Below are 14966 nucleotides of genomic sequence, written 5' to 3'. Positions count from 1 at the left end.
GCGCAAACGCGGGGAGAACATGTAAACTCTGCACAGAAACACCAACCGGCTCGATAGGAGGTTGGACCAGCGGTGTTCTTGCTGTGAGGCAACAGTGCTAGCCACTGGGCCACTCTGTCGCCCTATTGGAAAAAGGGGGAGGAAGAAGGAGTGAAAGAAGCGGAAGCTTCGAGACAAAGATAACTGGAGTGAAAAATTCTGGTTATTTATAATCCGTAATCATCTTATAAGGCATATTACGAAGCTATTGAGGAGCCAGCTCTGATAACCATAAGCACGTGATCTTCTCGAAATTAGTTTATAAAAAAAAACACACTTAAAGTCTTTATATTTGATGTTAAGCCTTAAGGGGCAAATGTTTAATTTAATTCAAGGGGCATATAATTTAACAAATATAATTCAATAATTAATATAAAGCATATAATTCAATAAATATTGCCATATTATTTACATAAATTAAAGTCTGCACTTTCAAATACAAAATAGTTTGTGTTCAGGCATCTTTTCAAAAGAAGGTAAAGCTACAAATGCCTCTGTGTCAGCATAATGACAGATTCAAAAACAGGACTAATGTCCTATGCTAACGAGGCAGAGATCATCATTACTAATGGGCAGGACATTTCTCCTTTGATGACATTTACAAAGGGAAAATGTCAATCAAAGAATTTCTCCAGACTGTTTATCAAGTGTGATTGTAAAAAAAAAATTAAATTAATACATTTTTAGCATTAGAAGCTGGTCATATCCAGACTCTTGCCACACAACTGTGTTTAACCCCCTTATTAAAGTGATTTTTGCATAATAGGTCCCCTTTAAGGTTTCAGAATGAATTTAGCAGCAATCTGATTGGATGATATCTCACAGTGTGTTGAGCAGACTTTTCACTTCAGTTCTTTTTCTTTTACACACAATTGATAAAAAAATTAGACAAGACGTGTTAAAATAACACAAAATCGTGTGTTTTTTTAATACCAGTTTTGAGAGTGAAAAGAAATTTATAATCTTGTTTTAAAATGAGGAGATTGTACACATAAACACCCGCGCACACACGCACACACGCACGCACGCACGCACACACACACACACACACTCTCTCCTAACCACATACTTCTTCACGATCATGACTAATGATTCATCTCAATAGGCTGGTTGTTTTCCAGGAGGCGATCAATTAAACCTTTTACGTTGTTAACTGTAAGTTTTATTTGTGTTTAATTCATTGTCCCTGCAGAGCATTAAACATTCACATAACTCAAGAATGAACAGCCCGCAGATAAAAACACAGCAAATGAAATGTACTTCCACACACAGAGAGGGAAACTTTTATGAATGCTATTAAAGGGACAGTTCACCAAAACACTTTATTTACTCACTGTTTATTTACCCTCCAGTGGTTCCAAACCTTGATGATCTTTTGCTTCTGTTGGACATAATAGAGGATATTTTGAAGAATGCTGAATACCTGTAACCTATGAAGTCTATAAAAGTCAATAGTTACATGTTTCCAACACCAAACCCCCTTTAACATGATTGCATTAGGTAGGAGGAGGAATAATTTAAATTTTTTTTAAATTTTTTTATTTGAGAGTTTGTTTCCAAAATAGAGTTTATCAAGGTTTTTTGGATTCATCGTCAATGCCGTCACCTTCATCTGCTCAATAACGTTCATGTCTGGTGACTGGGCTGGCCAATCCAGGAGCACCTTGACCTTTTTTGCTTTCAAGAACTTTGATGTGGAGGCTGGAGTATGAGAAGGAGCGCTATCCTGCTGAATAATTTGCTCTCTTCTGTGGTTTGTAATGTAATGGGCAGCACAAATGTCCTGATACCTCAGGCTGTTGATGTCACCATCCAGGCAGCAGGTCTCTCCCACACCCCCATACTGAATGTAAACCCAACCCATGATTTTTCCTTCACCAAACTTGACTGAAATCTGTAAGAATCTTGAGTACATTCAAATTCCTATAGGAATATTTGTGGTGATAGGGATGCAGTTCAACAGATGATTCATCAAGAAAACTCCACCTTCTGCCACTTTTCCAAAAGATCAGCTAGTCATCAAGTTATTATTTGTTGCTCATACAACTGGGATCAACGACAAGACATTTTGTAAGTGTTGTATGCTCAAAAACACTATAGTATTTTCTACACTTTGAAATTAACAATTTAAAAGTTACAATTATTATGTTCTCATTTGTTGTGATTTAAAATTATATAATTATTTAAGTTAATTTATGTTTTCAATTAGTCTGAATTATATTTTATATATTTATATTTTAAATTTAAGTTGTTAATTAAAAAAAATGTCATGAGTTGACTAAAACAAAATGATCTACTCAACAGCATAATAATAAATTGTAAACTTTTCAGTTGGCCTCTTTATTTTTTTCCATATCCATTTTTTTTTTTTTTTTTTTTGGTATTGTTAAGATATGATATATACTACAAAGTGGGCATTCAGTACATTTAAATGCACTTCTTCTTCACAAAAATATAGAATCACAGAAAAAAAAAGTTCTGAAAAAAAAGTTCAATATATATATATATATATATATATATATATATATATATATATATATATATATATATATATATATATATATATATATATATATATATATATATATATAATTATTGTCTCTTCTGTCCAAACATTCAATTCCCATACTTCCATTAAGGTAAGGAGCCATATGCCATCCCACACACACTTCCATAGAAGTGAAATATGCACACTATCATTCTCTCTCTATATACTGTATATTCATACAGTCGGGACAGCCTGTTGGATCAATGCGCTATTGACTGTTTCAGCATTCTGCTCTTTGTGGTTGGTTTGATGACACCTGGCCAGGAACAAGGCTTTAGGATCATTCTGGAACGTATAGCAGCTCCTCAAAGGCTGGTATGGATTACAGTTTTTCTATAACTGACTATTGTGACTGGGTGCTTCAGTTCCACTCACTGTGATTGGTTCAGCTTGGGCTGCTGTAGTTATCTTCTGTATAATAGCCCTATTTAACAGGCCTGAGAGCTGCAAAAAAGAATGGCACATTACCACTTCTCAATTTAAGACCATTCAGAATGCTTTATGTTCAAAAGCGCTGATAGCTTTTCCAGCGAGGTTTCTGCAGTTTACATAAAATATTGGGTGAAAGTTCAGAATCACAATAAAACGAGATTTTTCACATTTTTACAGTCTTGGTTTATGCTGTAGATCTATGATTATGGTTTTCCAAACCCTATAAAATAAAATACAAACCTATAGAATAAAATAAAATAAAACTAAATAAAAAAATAAAATAATTATCATTCCTGGGTTGTGGCTGGAAGAGAATAAAACATATGCCAGAGTAACTGGTGGTTTATTCCACTTTGGCGACCCCTGATAAATCAGAGACTGAAAGAGAAAAAAAAAAAAAAAAAAAAATATATATATATATATATATATATATATATATATATATATATATATATATATATATATATATATATATATATATATATATATATATATATATATATATATAAACAAACAAGCTTATAAAAAATTATAAAAATAATAATAAAATAAATAAATAAATAAATAATAACAAGATTCCCTGTACTGAGTTATGATTGGAGGCGTATACACTGCATCAAACATGCCAGAGTAATTGCTGATTCAATACACTGTGGTAACCCCTGATAAATTAGGGACAAAGCTGAAGGAAAATAAATGAATGAATGCATGAATGAATGAATGAAAATACAGTTGGAAGGGTATAGTCTGCGTAAAAAATATGCCAGAGTAATTGGTGGCCCATTCCACTGTGGCAACCCCTGATAAATCAGGGACTAAGCTAAAATAAAATAAAATAATAAAATAAAATAAAATAAAATAAAATAAAATAAAATGAAATAAAATAAAATTCCCAGTACTGGGTTACTGCTGGAATTACAACAAAAAGATTTCTCAACCTACATAAATATTAATTTGCACTTTATTTTACAATATTTTTGAAATAAGGCACTTTTAAAGCAATTAATTAAATACTACTTTAAAAATCATATTGTGTATCTTTTCAAACCTATGGCTAACTATAATTTGTGAAATATATAATGAAATGCTCACAGTCTTATATATATATTTTTTAAAGTCACCAGTATCATAGAGTGGCTAAAAACTGTCAAATTTCATATAGTGGCTAAAAACTGTCAACTGGCAACTTCTAACCTACATGTAGGCTTCATATATTGTAAGTCATTATTTAGACAATATATGTAATTGATTGGATGTTCAATTATAATATATAACCATGCTGTTTAAAAAAAAAAAGAAAGAAAGAAAAAAGTAGGTACATTTAGTATTAATTACCATAGATTTACCAAGGACATAATTTTGACCATTTTGAATTTTACAATAACTTTTGCTAAAAAAGTAGTACCCAATAGTACCCTGGGTTTTCATAAATTTGCCTATTTTATTGTAACATTGTCATTGCATTAAAAGGTTCAAAACCCAAAAGTTAAGTGTATGGCCATAACAGTCAAATTGACAATCCATATTATTCAACATAGATTTTTCATATATATTCATAAAGCTATTACTATGCCTAAAAAAATACAGCTATATGTAAATTAAGGCTTCACTTGAAAGTTTTTCCACATTCACAATTAAAAGATAGGTTTAAAATGTAAATATAACATATTTTTAGCTTTGTTCTGTAATCTAATAATGAGAATTGTTTACATTTAAAATTTAAATATTTTCATCTAGAGGCATAAAATAACAAAAAATAATGTTTCACACACAAAAAATAATGTACACAAATGCATTTAATATTTTTTAGACAGCACAATTATAGTATTTTGAGTTTTTACTATATTTTTCATTCTGAACAACTGTCATTAATTTTAAGCGTCCAAACATAACCAGTCCATTTATTTACGGATTTGGATTCCAGTGATGGCTACATAAGACTGTCTCTGTTGCAAAGTCTAAAAGTCAAAATGTATAGACAAAAGAGATTTTTTTTCTTTTAAAACCCACAGCACGTTTCTGTCTACTGACAATATTCTGTTTCAATCCATATTTGTTGGCATTTAGACTTTCAAAAAGAACATTTTTACTGCTTGTCCTCATGTTTGATGGGCATACACATTCGAGATACACATCTTACACAATTCTATATTACTAAAAATATATAATGATAAACATTTAAAGCTTTTCCAGTACTGCATTGCGGCTGGAAGGCTAACAGCTGCATAAAACATATGCCAGAGTAGTTGGTGGTTCATTCCGCTGTGGTGACCCCTGATGTAGCACGAACAATCTCAATGTCTATTATGGCAATTCTACAATAGTTATAGAATTCTTATAGTTCTAATGTTAATCGAACTCAAAGATACAAAACACACGAGTAATTCAGTATTGTGACAACACCTCAAAACAATTTAAAGGTAAAAAAGTAAGGTAAAAGGTAAGGTAAAAAGTATACTTTTCTTTTGAAAAGGCAATCCCCTAGTGATTTTGTACCTTTACTTTTGAGTGTATACTGTACACCAGGGGTCACCAGGGTTTAGCTTCAACGTGCCTCAACACACCTGCCTGGATGTTTTAAGTATACTAGGTACAACCCTGATTAGCTTGTTCAGGTGTGTTTGATTAGGGTTGGAGCTAAAATCTGCAGGACTTCGGACCTCCAGGAACAAGTTTGGTGTCCCCTGCTGTACACTGTTGGGCATGTTCCTATATAAGAGCAATTAGTTAAAGTTACTAAGTACTTTACAAAAATAGTAACTGAGTTATATAATTATAAAAGTAATTAATTACTAGGGAAAGTAACTATTGCGTTACATAAAAAAAAATTGAATTTTTCAAATGACTATAAAACATTGTGCTCTAATCTACATTATTTTTATGTTGTTGTGGGACAATGTGAGAGACAACAGCAGCCTGTCCTCAACTATATATCTAGATATTCTTATAAGATTATATATTATTATAATATACAAGTGTTTGCAGAGGAGAAATATTAGGTTTTATTTGCTTTGACACTGTGGCTTCGTCTCCTCCTTTGATAGCAGAGCTCATGTTATCACCTGTGTAGCCACTAATTTTGGGGCGGCATGTGACATCGCTTGGTGCTTCATTAGATTAGAATTACTTGTCACCAACACAGAGAGACTCTTTTTTGATGGGGATAAGTTACACAATACATAAACAATCTTTCCTTTCACCTCAATGAGTGCTTAATATTCCAGTTTGCAAACGCTACCTTTGAACTTGTTGGATTTGTCATCGTTTTGACTCCAGGGGTCCATTCTTCGTAGGTGGATTACTCAGTCAGTTGGATTTGGTAATTGGCGATTTGACATGGTCCAGGGTCACTTCGTTCTTCAAAACTCATCCAGGAGTTGTTGTTAAAGCAACAGTTCTGGTAGCTCAAACCTGATAGGAACCAGGCTTATTTTATAACCAAGATTAGATCAGGTAATTTCAAGCAAAGGTAATACTTATGTATGTACCAAATGCTGATATTTTCTTATAGTACTAATTAGTACTGTAGTTCGTAACGCCATTTTTAAAGTGCCGTAATTCCCATCACTGATACTGTAGCTTTTAAAAAATTGATCTTTCATTAATATGTGTTTAATACATTTAAATTTGACAGCTTATGCATCATTCCAGAATGTCATTCCATGCCTTTATCATAAAAAAATAAAATAAAAATCATTGTCTCATTATTCATGCCAAACCTTGCTCGACAGGAGTAAATATTGATAAAATGTTAATTTGTATGTAAAACATATCCATAAATTAAAAACCAAATGTTAATGTAAAATTTACCTTTTCTTAATCATTTCCCTCTGACCTTTGAGCACTTGATGGCTTTTCATAGTTTTTAAAGATAATAAATTAGATGAGGTATTACTTGTACGCCTCACCAACTCATTTTAGCCTAAAACTCAGCGAATGATTTCATTTTAATCAGAAAGATTATGTTCATGAATACATCATCAGTGCACATAAACCACTTGTGGGCGGAAATCTTCTCCGTTCTGTGTTCAGAGCGATGAGCTGCCAATAGTAGACACAATTTATACTCTGAAAAGTGGCAAGTTGGCCAATCCAATCTCCATTAGGTAATTCGGCAGTACGCTGGGCTGTTTAAATGCGATGTCAATAGTGATTGCGCAATTAAGTGCTTTTATTGATGCCCCATTAAATTACCCTTTACAGGGACATGTTATAAACTCCAGTCCTTCCAGCTTGTAGTGGCACCAAGACTCTTCCAAAACATCAACCACATGGCTAAATGGACTGAATAAGGTAGAATAACGAGCAAATAATTTTATGGCTCATTTTGTGGAAATCAAGAGAGCAATTTATGTCACTTGCTTGCTAGCTTTATTCCAAAAGCCCATAATCAACATTCTTTGAAGTGAACTTTCACAGTTTTAGGACAAACAAAAAACACTTGAATGAGTAGTTTGGCATCACCATGTTGCCGTCAGATTATTAAGCATTAAAATATTATAATGTTATAATATTTCAAAATATTTAATGTAGTATACACTGTCACTTTAGCTACGTGGTGTACTTTAGCCATATGTTTCCCTGAAAATAATTGCACACCTTAAATTTATTTGATTATTTAATTAGAATCAAGTTCTAGAATCAAAATCTTCTCTTTAAAGAATAAATTTAATTTCTGTAAAGTATATACAAATATTTGTCAAACTTGGATAATTCGAAAAACAATGAAAACAGATGAGGATTGTTACATTCTAAAACGTTGTTTTACTAACTTTGCCATTCATAGCAGCCATCAGAATATTACATACTCTAAGAACCCTTATTTTGAAAGTATAAGGCTTTATTTTGATGGACCCCAATATATAATTTACTGACCTAAAAAAGAAATAAGTTTGCACCATTAAATTGAATTTTAGCTTTGTTTGGATCATTTTATTTTCATATTCCACTTAGGCATTGTGTACACTGGTGTGTTTTCATTATAACATGCCAAGCCATTCACAGATGACTATTGCACAACCTAAAAAGTTTTTGTGAAACCCAATAAAATGCCAGTATAGATGAGGAGTGTTTCATTCCAAAATACTGTTTTACTAACTGCAAGTAACTAGCAGCTATCAGAGTATTACATACTACAATAACACTTATTTTGAAAGTATAATACTTTATTTTGATGGACCCCCAAGATATATTTTACTGACTTAAGGTGCAGTAGGTGATCTGGCAAAATGCTAACAGTTAGCATAATGGCTTTAAAAACACAATCCCTCCCCTGCCGTTCAAAGCCACGCTTCCTGAAATAACAAATGTATACATTAAATATGACAGATGACAACTCTCTAGAATATGTCATTCAGAAAGCCTTCAGGATTTTATTTAAAGGTAAGCACAAATCCAGCCCCACTCCGCCACATCATTCCTTAATCTTATTTCAATCTTAAAAAACACAGATGCTTGCTGTCAAAGGCTAGATTATTTAGGGGCATTGCCACGTGTGAGACGGAGAAAATAAAAGCACATCATTGTATTTTAATTTTAATATACTTTTTTTGTTGATCAGTTATCTACTTGATAAACAAGAATAACGAGTAACATCTGAGGTAAGTGCTTCAAAACCAGTCTCAAACACTTTTGGAAGGGTGAGAGAACTCATAAACTTGTTGTAAGAATAAAGATGTCTGCTCATTTGTGCCAGTCTATCGGCACAGATAAAGGTGTTTAAGGCCTTTTGGCAAATGTTTTAATTAAGTTTGGCTGTTTTAAAGAGAGTTTACTTATTTTGAAATTTGTTTTAAACAATAGCTATTTGAATTGTAATTTTACTGTGCGGAAAAAACGCCAGAAATCCAATAGATTTCTTTTCCCATCTTCCACCATGCAAGTAGCCTATATACATACTTTAAAACACATAATGCACTCCTTTATTTATTCTCATTCTTTCTTGCTTTATCAATATATAGTAGTGTATACTGTTTAATAATCAATTTGAATTATGTATAAAATAAATAAGTAAAAAAAGCGACATTAATTCGCACCCTCGCCTGGTAGGTACACACAGTGCATACAGCCGAATGGCTGCAGGTGCCACTGATATCATTTGCCAGTTAGAAAACTTTACAGTACTCTATTATATGACAATTCTGAACAAATATCTGTATTGCATCTAGCACAGTTTCAATTGTGTAGCAAAGCAAAACTTGTCATAATGTGCAATATTTCATACATGCAAGAATCGCTGGTCTCACTTGGGGTGTCCAACTTGGTCCTGGCCGGCATCCTGCAGATTTTAGCTCCATCTTGCTTCAACACACCTGCAAGGATGTTTCTAGAATGCCCATATAGTAAGAGCTTGTTTAGCTAGCCCAAGTGTGTCTGATTGGGGTTGGAAGTAAGCTTTGCAGAAAAAACTTTGTCTGGACATCCCTGTCCTAAAGCGACTACTGTATTCTTAGTGGTTGGTTGGCGTCACGGCATCACAGGTTGTCATTGTTCAAAAATGAACCAATGTGAGTATAAAAAAAAACTTCACTTCAGTAAAGCAGGCTAGGCGGAATAGCACTTTTTAATTATTTTTCCTCATTAAACTAAAGAGAATTCTGCATTGTTGATGCTATAAAAGGACCTTACGAAATTGAAAATAGTCACATCAATCCTTCACTGGAAGATTTCAGTGGCTGAACAAAACTTGCATACACATAACCCATTCGTAAAACAACAACATATACATCAGCTTTGTGTGACTAAAATAGTTTTATAACATAACATTACCTAAAAGAAATGCTTCAGTCATGATGTCATCCTTCCTCCAGTGTGCAAAAGTAATTCCAATATCGATTCAAGATTGTAAAAGGTTTTGATTTAGTTTTTGTTTTTAGTTCTTTCTCTCTCTCATGTGCGCAAACGAAAGATCTGCATGAACGGGTGTGCAGATGTACAAATCTAGATTTGTTGACAGACAGTTTGGGCTACTTATTAGATTTATGGCAATTGTTGACAATATTAAATGGATAAACATTTTTTAGTCTTATGCCTTACCCAAAATATAAAAATACACATAAATACATTTAGATCATATACTTTAATCATTACGATTGAAGTGTGAAGAGACTTTCAACCAGCAGAACAAAAAAATTTCTGAAGAAAATCACCTACTGCACCTTTAAGAAAATAAATGTTTGCAACGTATGCTTAAGTTAGCAGCTTATTCTGCTAACCCTAACACAATAATCTACTAAAACTCAAAGGAAAGAGTATATCTGCAGATAAAGAAAAACTATCAAAATAAAGAATAACCTTTTATTCAATTCATTCATTCATTTTCTTGTCGGCTTAGTCCCTTTATTAATCCGGGGTCGCCACAACGGAATGAACCGCCAACTTATCCAGCAAGTTTTTTTTTACGCAGCGGATGCCCTTCCAGCCGCAACCCATCTCTGGGAAACATCCACACACACATTCACACACACACTTATACACTACGGACAATTTAGCCTACCCAATTTACCTGTACCACATGTCTTTGGACTGTGGGGGAAACCGGAGCACCCGGAGGAAACCCACGCAAAGGCAGGGAGAATATGCAAACTCCAAACAGAAACACCAAGTGAGCCGAGGTTCGAACCAGTGACCAAGTGACCTTCTTGCTGTGAGGCGCCACTGCCTTGCCCCTTTTATTCTATACATAAAAAAAATTAATTTGACATTAATCCATTCTTTATTCCAGTATTTAAAATACGCATACATGTATGCATATTTTATTAATACAAATGCAATAAATTCAATTAATCTTCACTACAAATGAAAAGCTCTTGCATAAATGAATACTGAGGTTGAATCCCAGATACAGACAGACATGACGCTTGTGAGTCTTCGGTGTGTGTGTATGTGTGTATTTTGTGCGAGCAGATCTTTGGTTTCATCCCCAGGAGTGGCATCCCTCCACATCCCAGCCTGTCCATCGACCAGTGTGCACAGGGGTCGCCGTGACGACCGGGCTCCAGTCGCCACGGAGACGGACAGGCGACCCCACCCCAACCCCTGCGCTTTCTCGTGTTACAGTGAGGCTCGACCCCACGCCTGCCATAAGGTCATGGGCCGCCCGGTCCCTCCGGTACCCCAGGAGTGGCCAAATATCTTGCGCTCTGTCTGCCTGCCAATCTCCCCTGCTCCACAGATGGCTCCATATTTCAGATTTATCACCGAAAAAGCAAAGCCCTTCTTTAAAGGTCAGCCCTTTAAAAGCTGTCCGATCAATGGGACTATTCCTGCAGGTGTGGTCATGTTGAGCATGTGTGCGAGTATGTGCGCTTGCCGTGTGTTTGGCGCTTGTCAGATCTCTTTTATGGTGGTAAATGTTGTTGTCTCACTGAGGTGCCGTATCTTCATAATCTGCCTGACCCCTCTGACCGTCTCTGCGACCTCGGCTACTAATAATATAATAAATATTTTAGAACGTCATTAGCTCATCAAATTTATGTATATTATCTCAAATCCTCTGGGCTTGTTCGCTGGGCTTGGTAAGAGTTATTTTTCACATGATCAATACTTGAATTGCTTTTAGTTTGGTGCAGTCATGGGTGACATCTGTTCGCAAAAACCTCACACAAGTCACGTCACTGACACAAAACCGCTTGAATTTCATCAGCTACATCCAGCGTTGAAAGAATATATTATCAAAAATGAATGTTATGTCATTAGCTCTGCTTTAGTGCTGATCCTAACCAATTTTCTAAACTGTAAAACCCAAAAACTTAATGTAACTCAAACCGTTTGAGGAAACCAATTGCAACAAATTAATCCTAGTGAGTACTGTGAACTTTAAGTAAATATAGCAATTTGAGCACAGTAAAACTTAATAAGTGAAGAGAACTCAAAACTAATTGAGTGCTGTAAAACCCATTAAATTAAGGCAACTCAAACGTTTGAGGAAACCGATTGCAACAAACAATTTTGAGTTAAAAAACAAATCTACTTACTCCATTTAAGTTGAAGTAATGAGATATTTAATTTACTCATTACCTTCCATAATGAGTTCTAAGCTCTTTTCAAATGAGTAGAATTAACGATCAGTCAATTTTAAGGTACTTACACTCATTTCATTTGATAAAGTTTTACTGTGTTTACAAGAAGTTGAACTTCTTTGATCTAAAATTATCTTTTGTGGTACAGAACATTTACAAAACTCCATAAAATATCTGTTTTGGAAGCTGTGTGACAAACTGAGTGACATAAATCAGTCCTGATTGATGAACTTTGATATCTACTTTCAGTGAAGGAGAACTTTATACGATTCTATACTATAATATTTTACTTAGTCTAAATAATTTGCTCAAAAACTGAACTCATTCAGTTTTCTAATTTAACACACAGACACACTAAGTGTGTGCAACCCATACCTGTCATATTTGTCATGGCGTTTCAAAAAAAGAGACTCTGACTGATCAAGAGACAAAGGCCTAATCCCAATTCTGTTTTCAAACCCCTACCCCTTCCCCTTCCCATTGGCTTTTGAAACAGAGTGTGAAGGGGAAGGGCTTCAAAATTTACCCCTAAGAAATGGGACACCACTACAACACCTGCACATCATACGCAATTGCGAGCTCGTATTTCATATGAGATTGATGAATGCGACTGCTGTAGTTATTCCAGTTGCATTATTTTTTGGTATTTATCTTCAGGAAATCACTAAAGGCAACAATATCATGTTTTCTTAATAATATAATGTGTTAATAAACTCGCAACTGTACTGTCCGTTTACACTGAGGCCAAATTCATCATCATGTAAACACAGGAAAATAACATTAACATTATACCAGACATACTAGAGTTAGAGTTATACTAGAGTTTATTGGCAGGCTATTTGAGTGTCATCTAATGACAGATGTGAAAGTAGTTGTGGGACTGCTGGAAGTTACTACAGGAGTTATTATTATGGATTTAGATAGCAAAATTTAGTATCTTTTATTTTAGCGTTTTTATTTTAAGCATGACAGTAAAACACGAACACTTCTATGAATGTATTAAAACATATTCTTGTTTGTTGTAAAAATTTGTAATAATGACAAAAAATACTAATTTTCGCATCTCCTGACTTCCGTGTGCAGCCATGCTGCCGTTGTAGATGGTGTATTCTGTGAAATTTCCTTACCCCTTGGTTTTGAGTGTGCTCCTTAAAAATCTGTTTCAAAGGCTATTCAGCCCTTCCCCAGAACCCTACGCCTTCAAGCTAAAAAGAATTGGGACACCCCTACCCCTTCAGGTGAACATGTAAAACGAGAGATAGGGGTAAGGGGAAGGGCTAAGGGGTAGAATTGGGCCAAAGTCTTACAAGGATTACTTTCAAAAAGATTTTATTCTTTGCAAAGATCAGGTCCGACAGTCATACAGGAACACCGGTTGCCGGAGAGAGCAATGCAAAGGCTAACCAGACACCAGGTTTTATCTTCTCTCCTCTGCTTCAAGGCCCATTTTGTCACAAGTGACACCCAGCTCTCTTTAGAGCAGTCCTCCTCTGAGGATCAAGAAATGGCTCCCATGATTTACACTTATTGAATGCATATGTTTAAAAGCAGAAGACCACCTTCTGAATGACCCTTCTTGTAATATGTTTTTTGTACCATGTTTCCTTATCAAGTGGATTTATAGAGCGCATTTATTGCGTATGGCTATACACCCAAAACACACCACCTCTCCACACCACCAACAGCGTGCAGTATCCACATGGATGATGTAATAGCAGCCACAGGACAACAGTGCCATAATGCTCACCACACACCAGGTATTGACCTTATTCTCCGCAGACGAGCGGGCGCTGCCATTTGAATCTTTTTAGCACGAGACTTCCGGTCTCATTCACTTCCATTCATTTTTAGACATTAAAAGCTGCTCGTTTCACTGTTTGATGTTGCAAACTGATATTTCCTTGTTATATTATTCTACTTGGTCTGTATAGTCATGCAAACATTTGTTTGTATAGTAAGTAGTTTGACCGTTTTTTGCCGTTTATTATTCCTTGTCATTTCTCCCATAGGCGACTGAAACGGAAGTTCTAAGACAATCGCGAAAACAGGCGCACTTCTGCATTTTAGAATAAGGTCAATTGGTGGAGAGGAGAGACAGTGAGACAGTCCAATTAGGTGGATGGGAGTAATTAGGAAGCCATGATGGGTAAGGGCTGATGGAGAGAATTTGGCCAGGACACCGGGGTTACACCTACTTTATGAGAAGTGCCATATGTGGTCATTTTAATGACCATAGAGAGTCAGGACTTGCGTTTTATCTAAAAGACGGCGCTCACTTACAGTATAGTGTCCATTTTACTGGAGCATTAGATGCTCCCTAATGTATGATGTTTCTATTAAGAAAGGGAACTTTAGAAATCAATGTTTTAGTATTAATTAAAATGAATTTTTCCAACACATACTTCAAGTAGAATTTGAATGGCTGTTGGGAGGCAGGTGCACTAACAGGGACACTAAAGATTGCAGCATCCAGCGTCAGTTACTAGCATAACTCTCGCATATTTTCAAATAAGTCTTTGTGAAATTCACCCACAGAAAACTTATTATCACCAATCATACTTCATTACCATCTGGGTCACAGCGCCAAGGTATCCCTAGGGATTACAATCCAGAATTCTGAACGAACTTTTTTTGGTGTGGAAGACAAGTGCACATTGAAGGATGCTCAATGGACATTTTCATTCACACCTAACTACTTTTACATTCAAATCAATAAACTGAGAATGGCAGCTACCTTTTTTGGCAAGCCTTTATACAAGACTTGATTGGAAGTTATTTGCCCGTTGATGTTAAAACTTTCCCTTGTTCTACTCTGCCTATTTCCATTTGTTATGTAAGGTTTGGTGTCAAATACAGCATTAAAAGGATAGCTCACCCAGTATTGAAAATGTACTTACCATTCACACAATCTCAAGTGGTTTCAAATC

Source organism: Danio rerio, chromosome 18, assembly GCF_049306965.1.
Source record: "Danio rerio strain Tuebingen ecotype United States chromosome 18, GRCz12tu, whole genome shotgun sequence".
NCBI classification, from domain to species: Eukaryota; Metazoa; Chordata; class Actinopteri; order Cypriniformes; family Danionidae; genus Danio; species Danio rerio.
The sequence above is the reverse complement of the archived record's forward strand: the minus strand, read 5'-3'. Positions refer to the sequence as shown.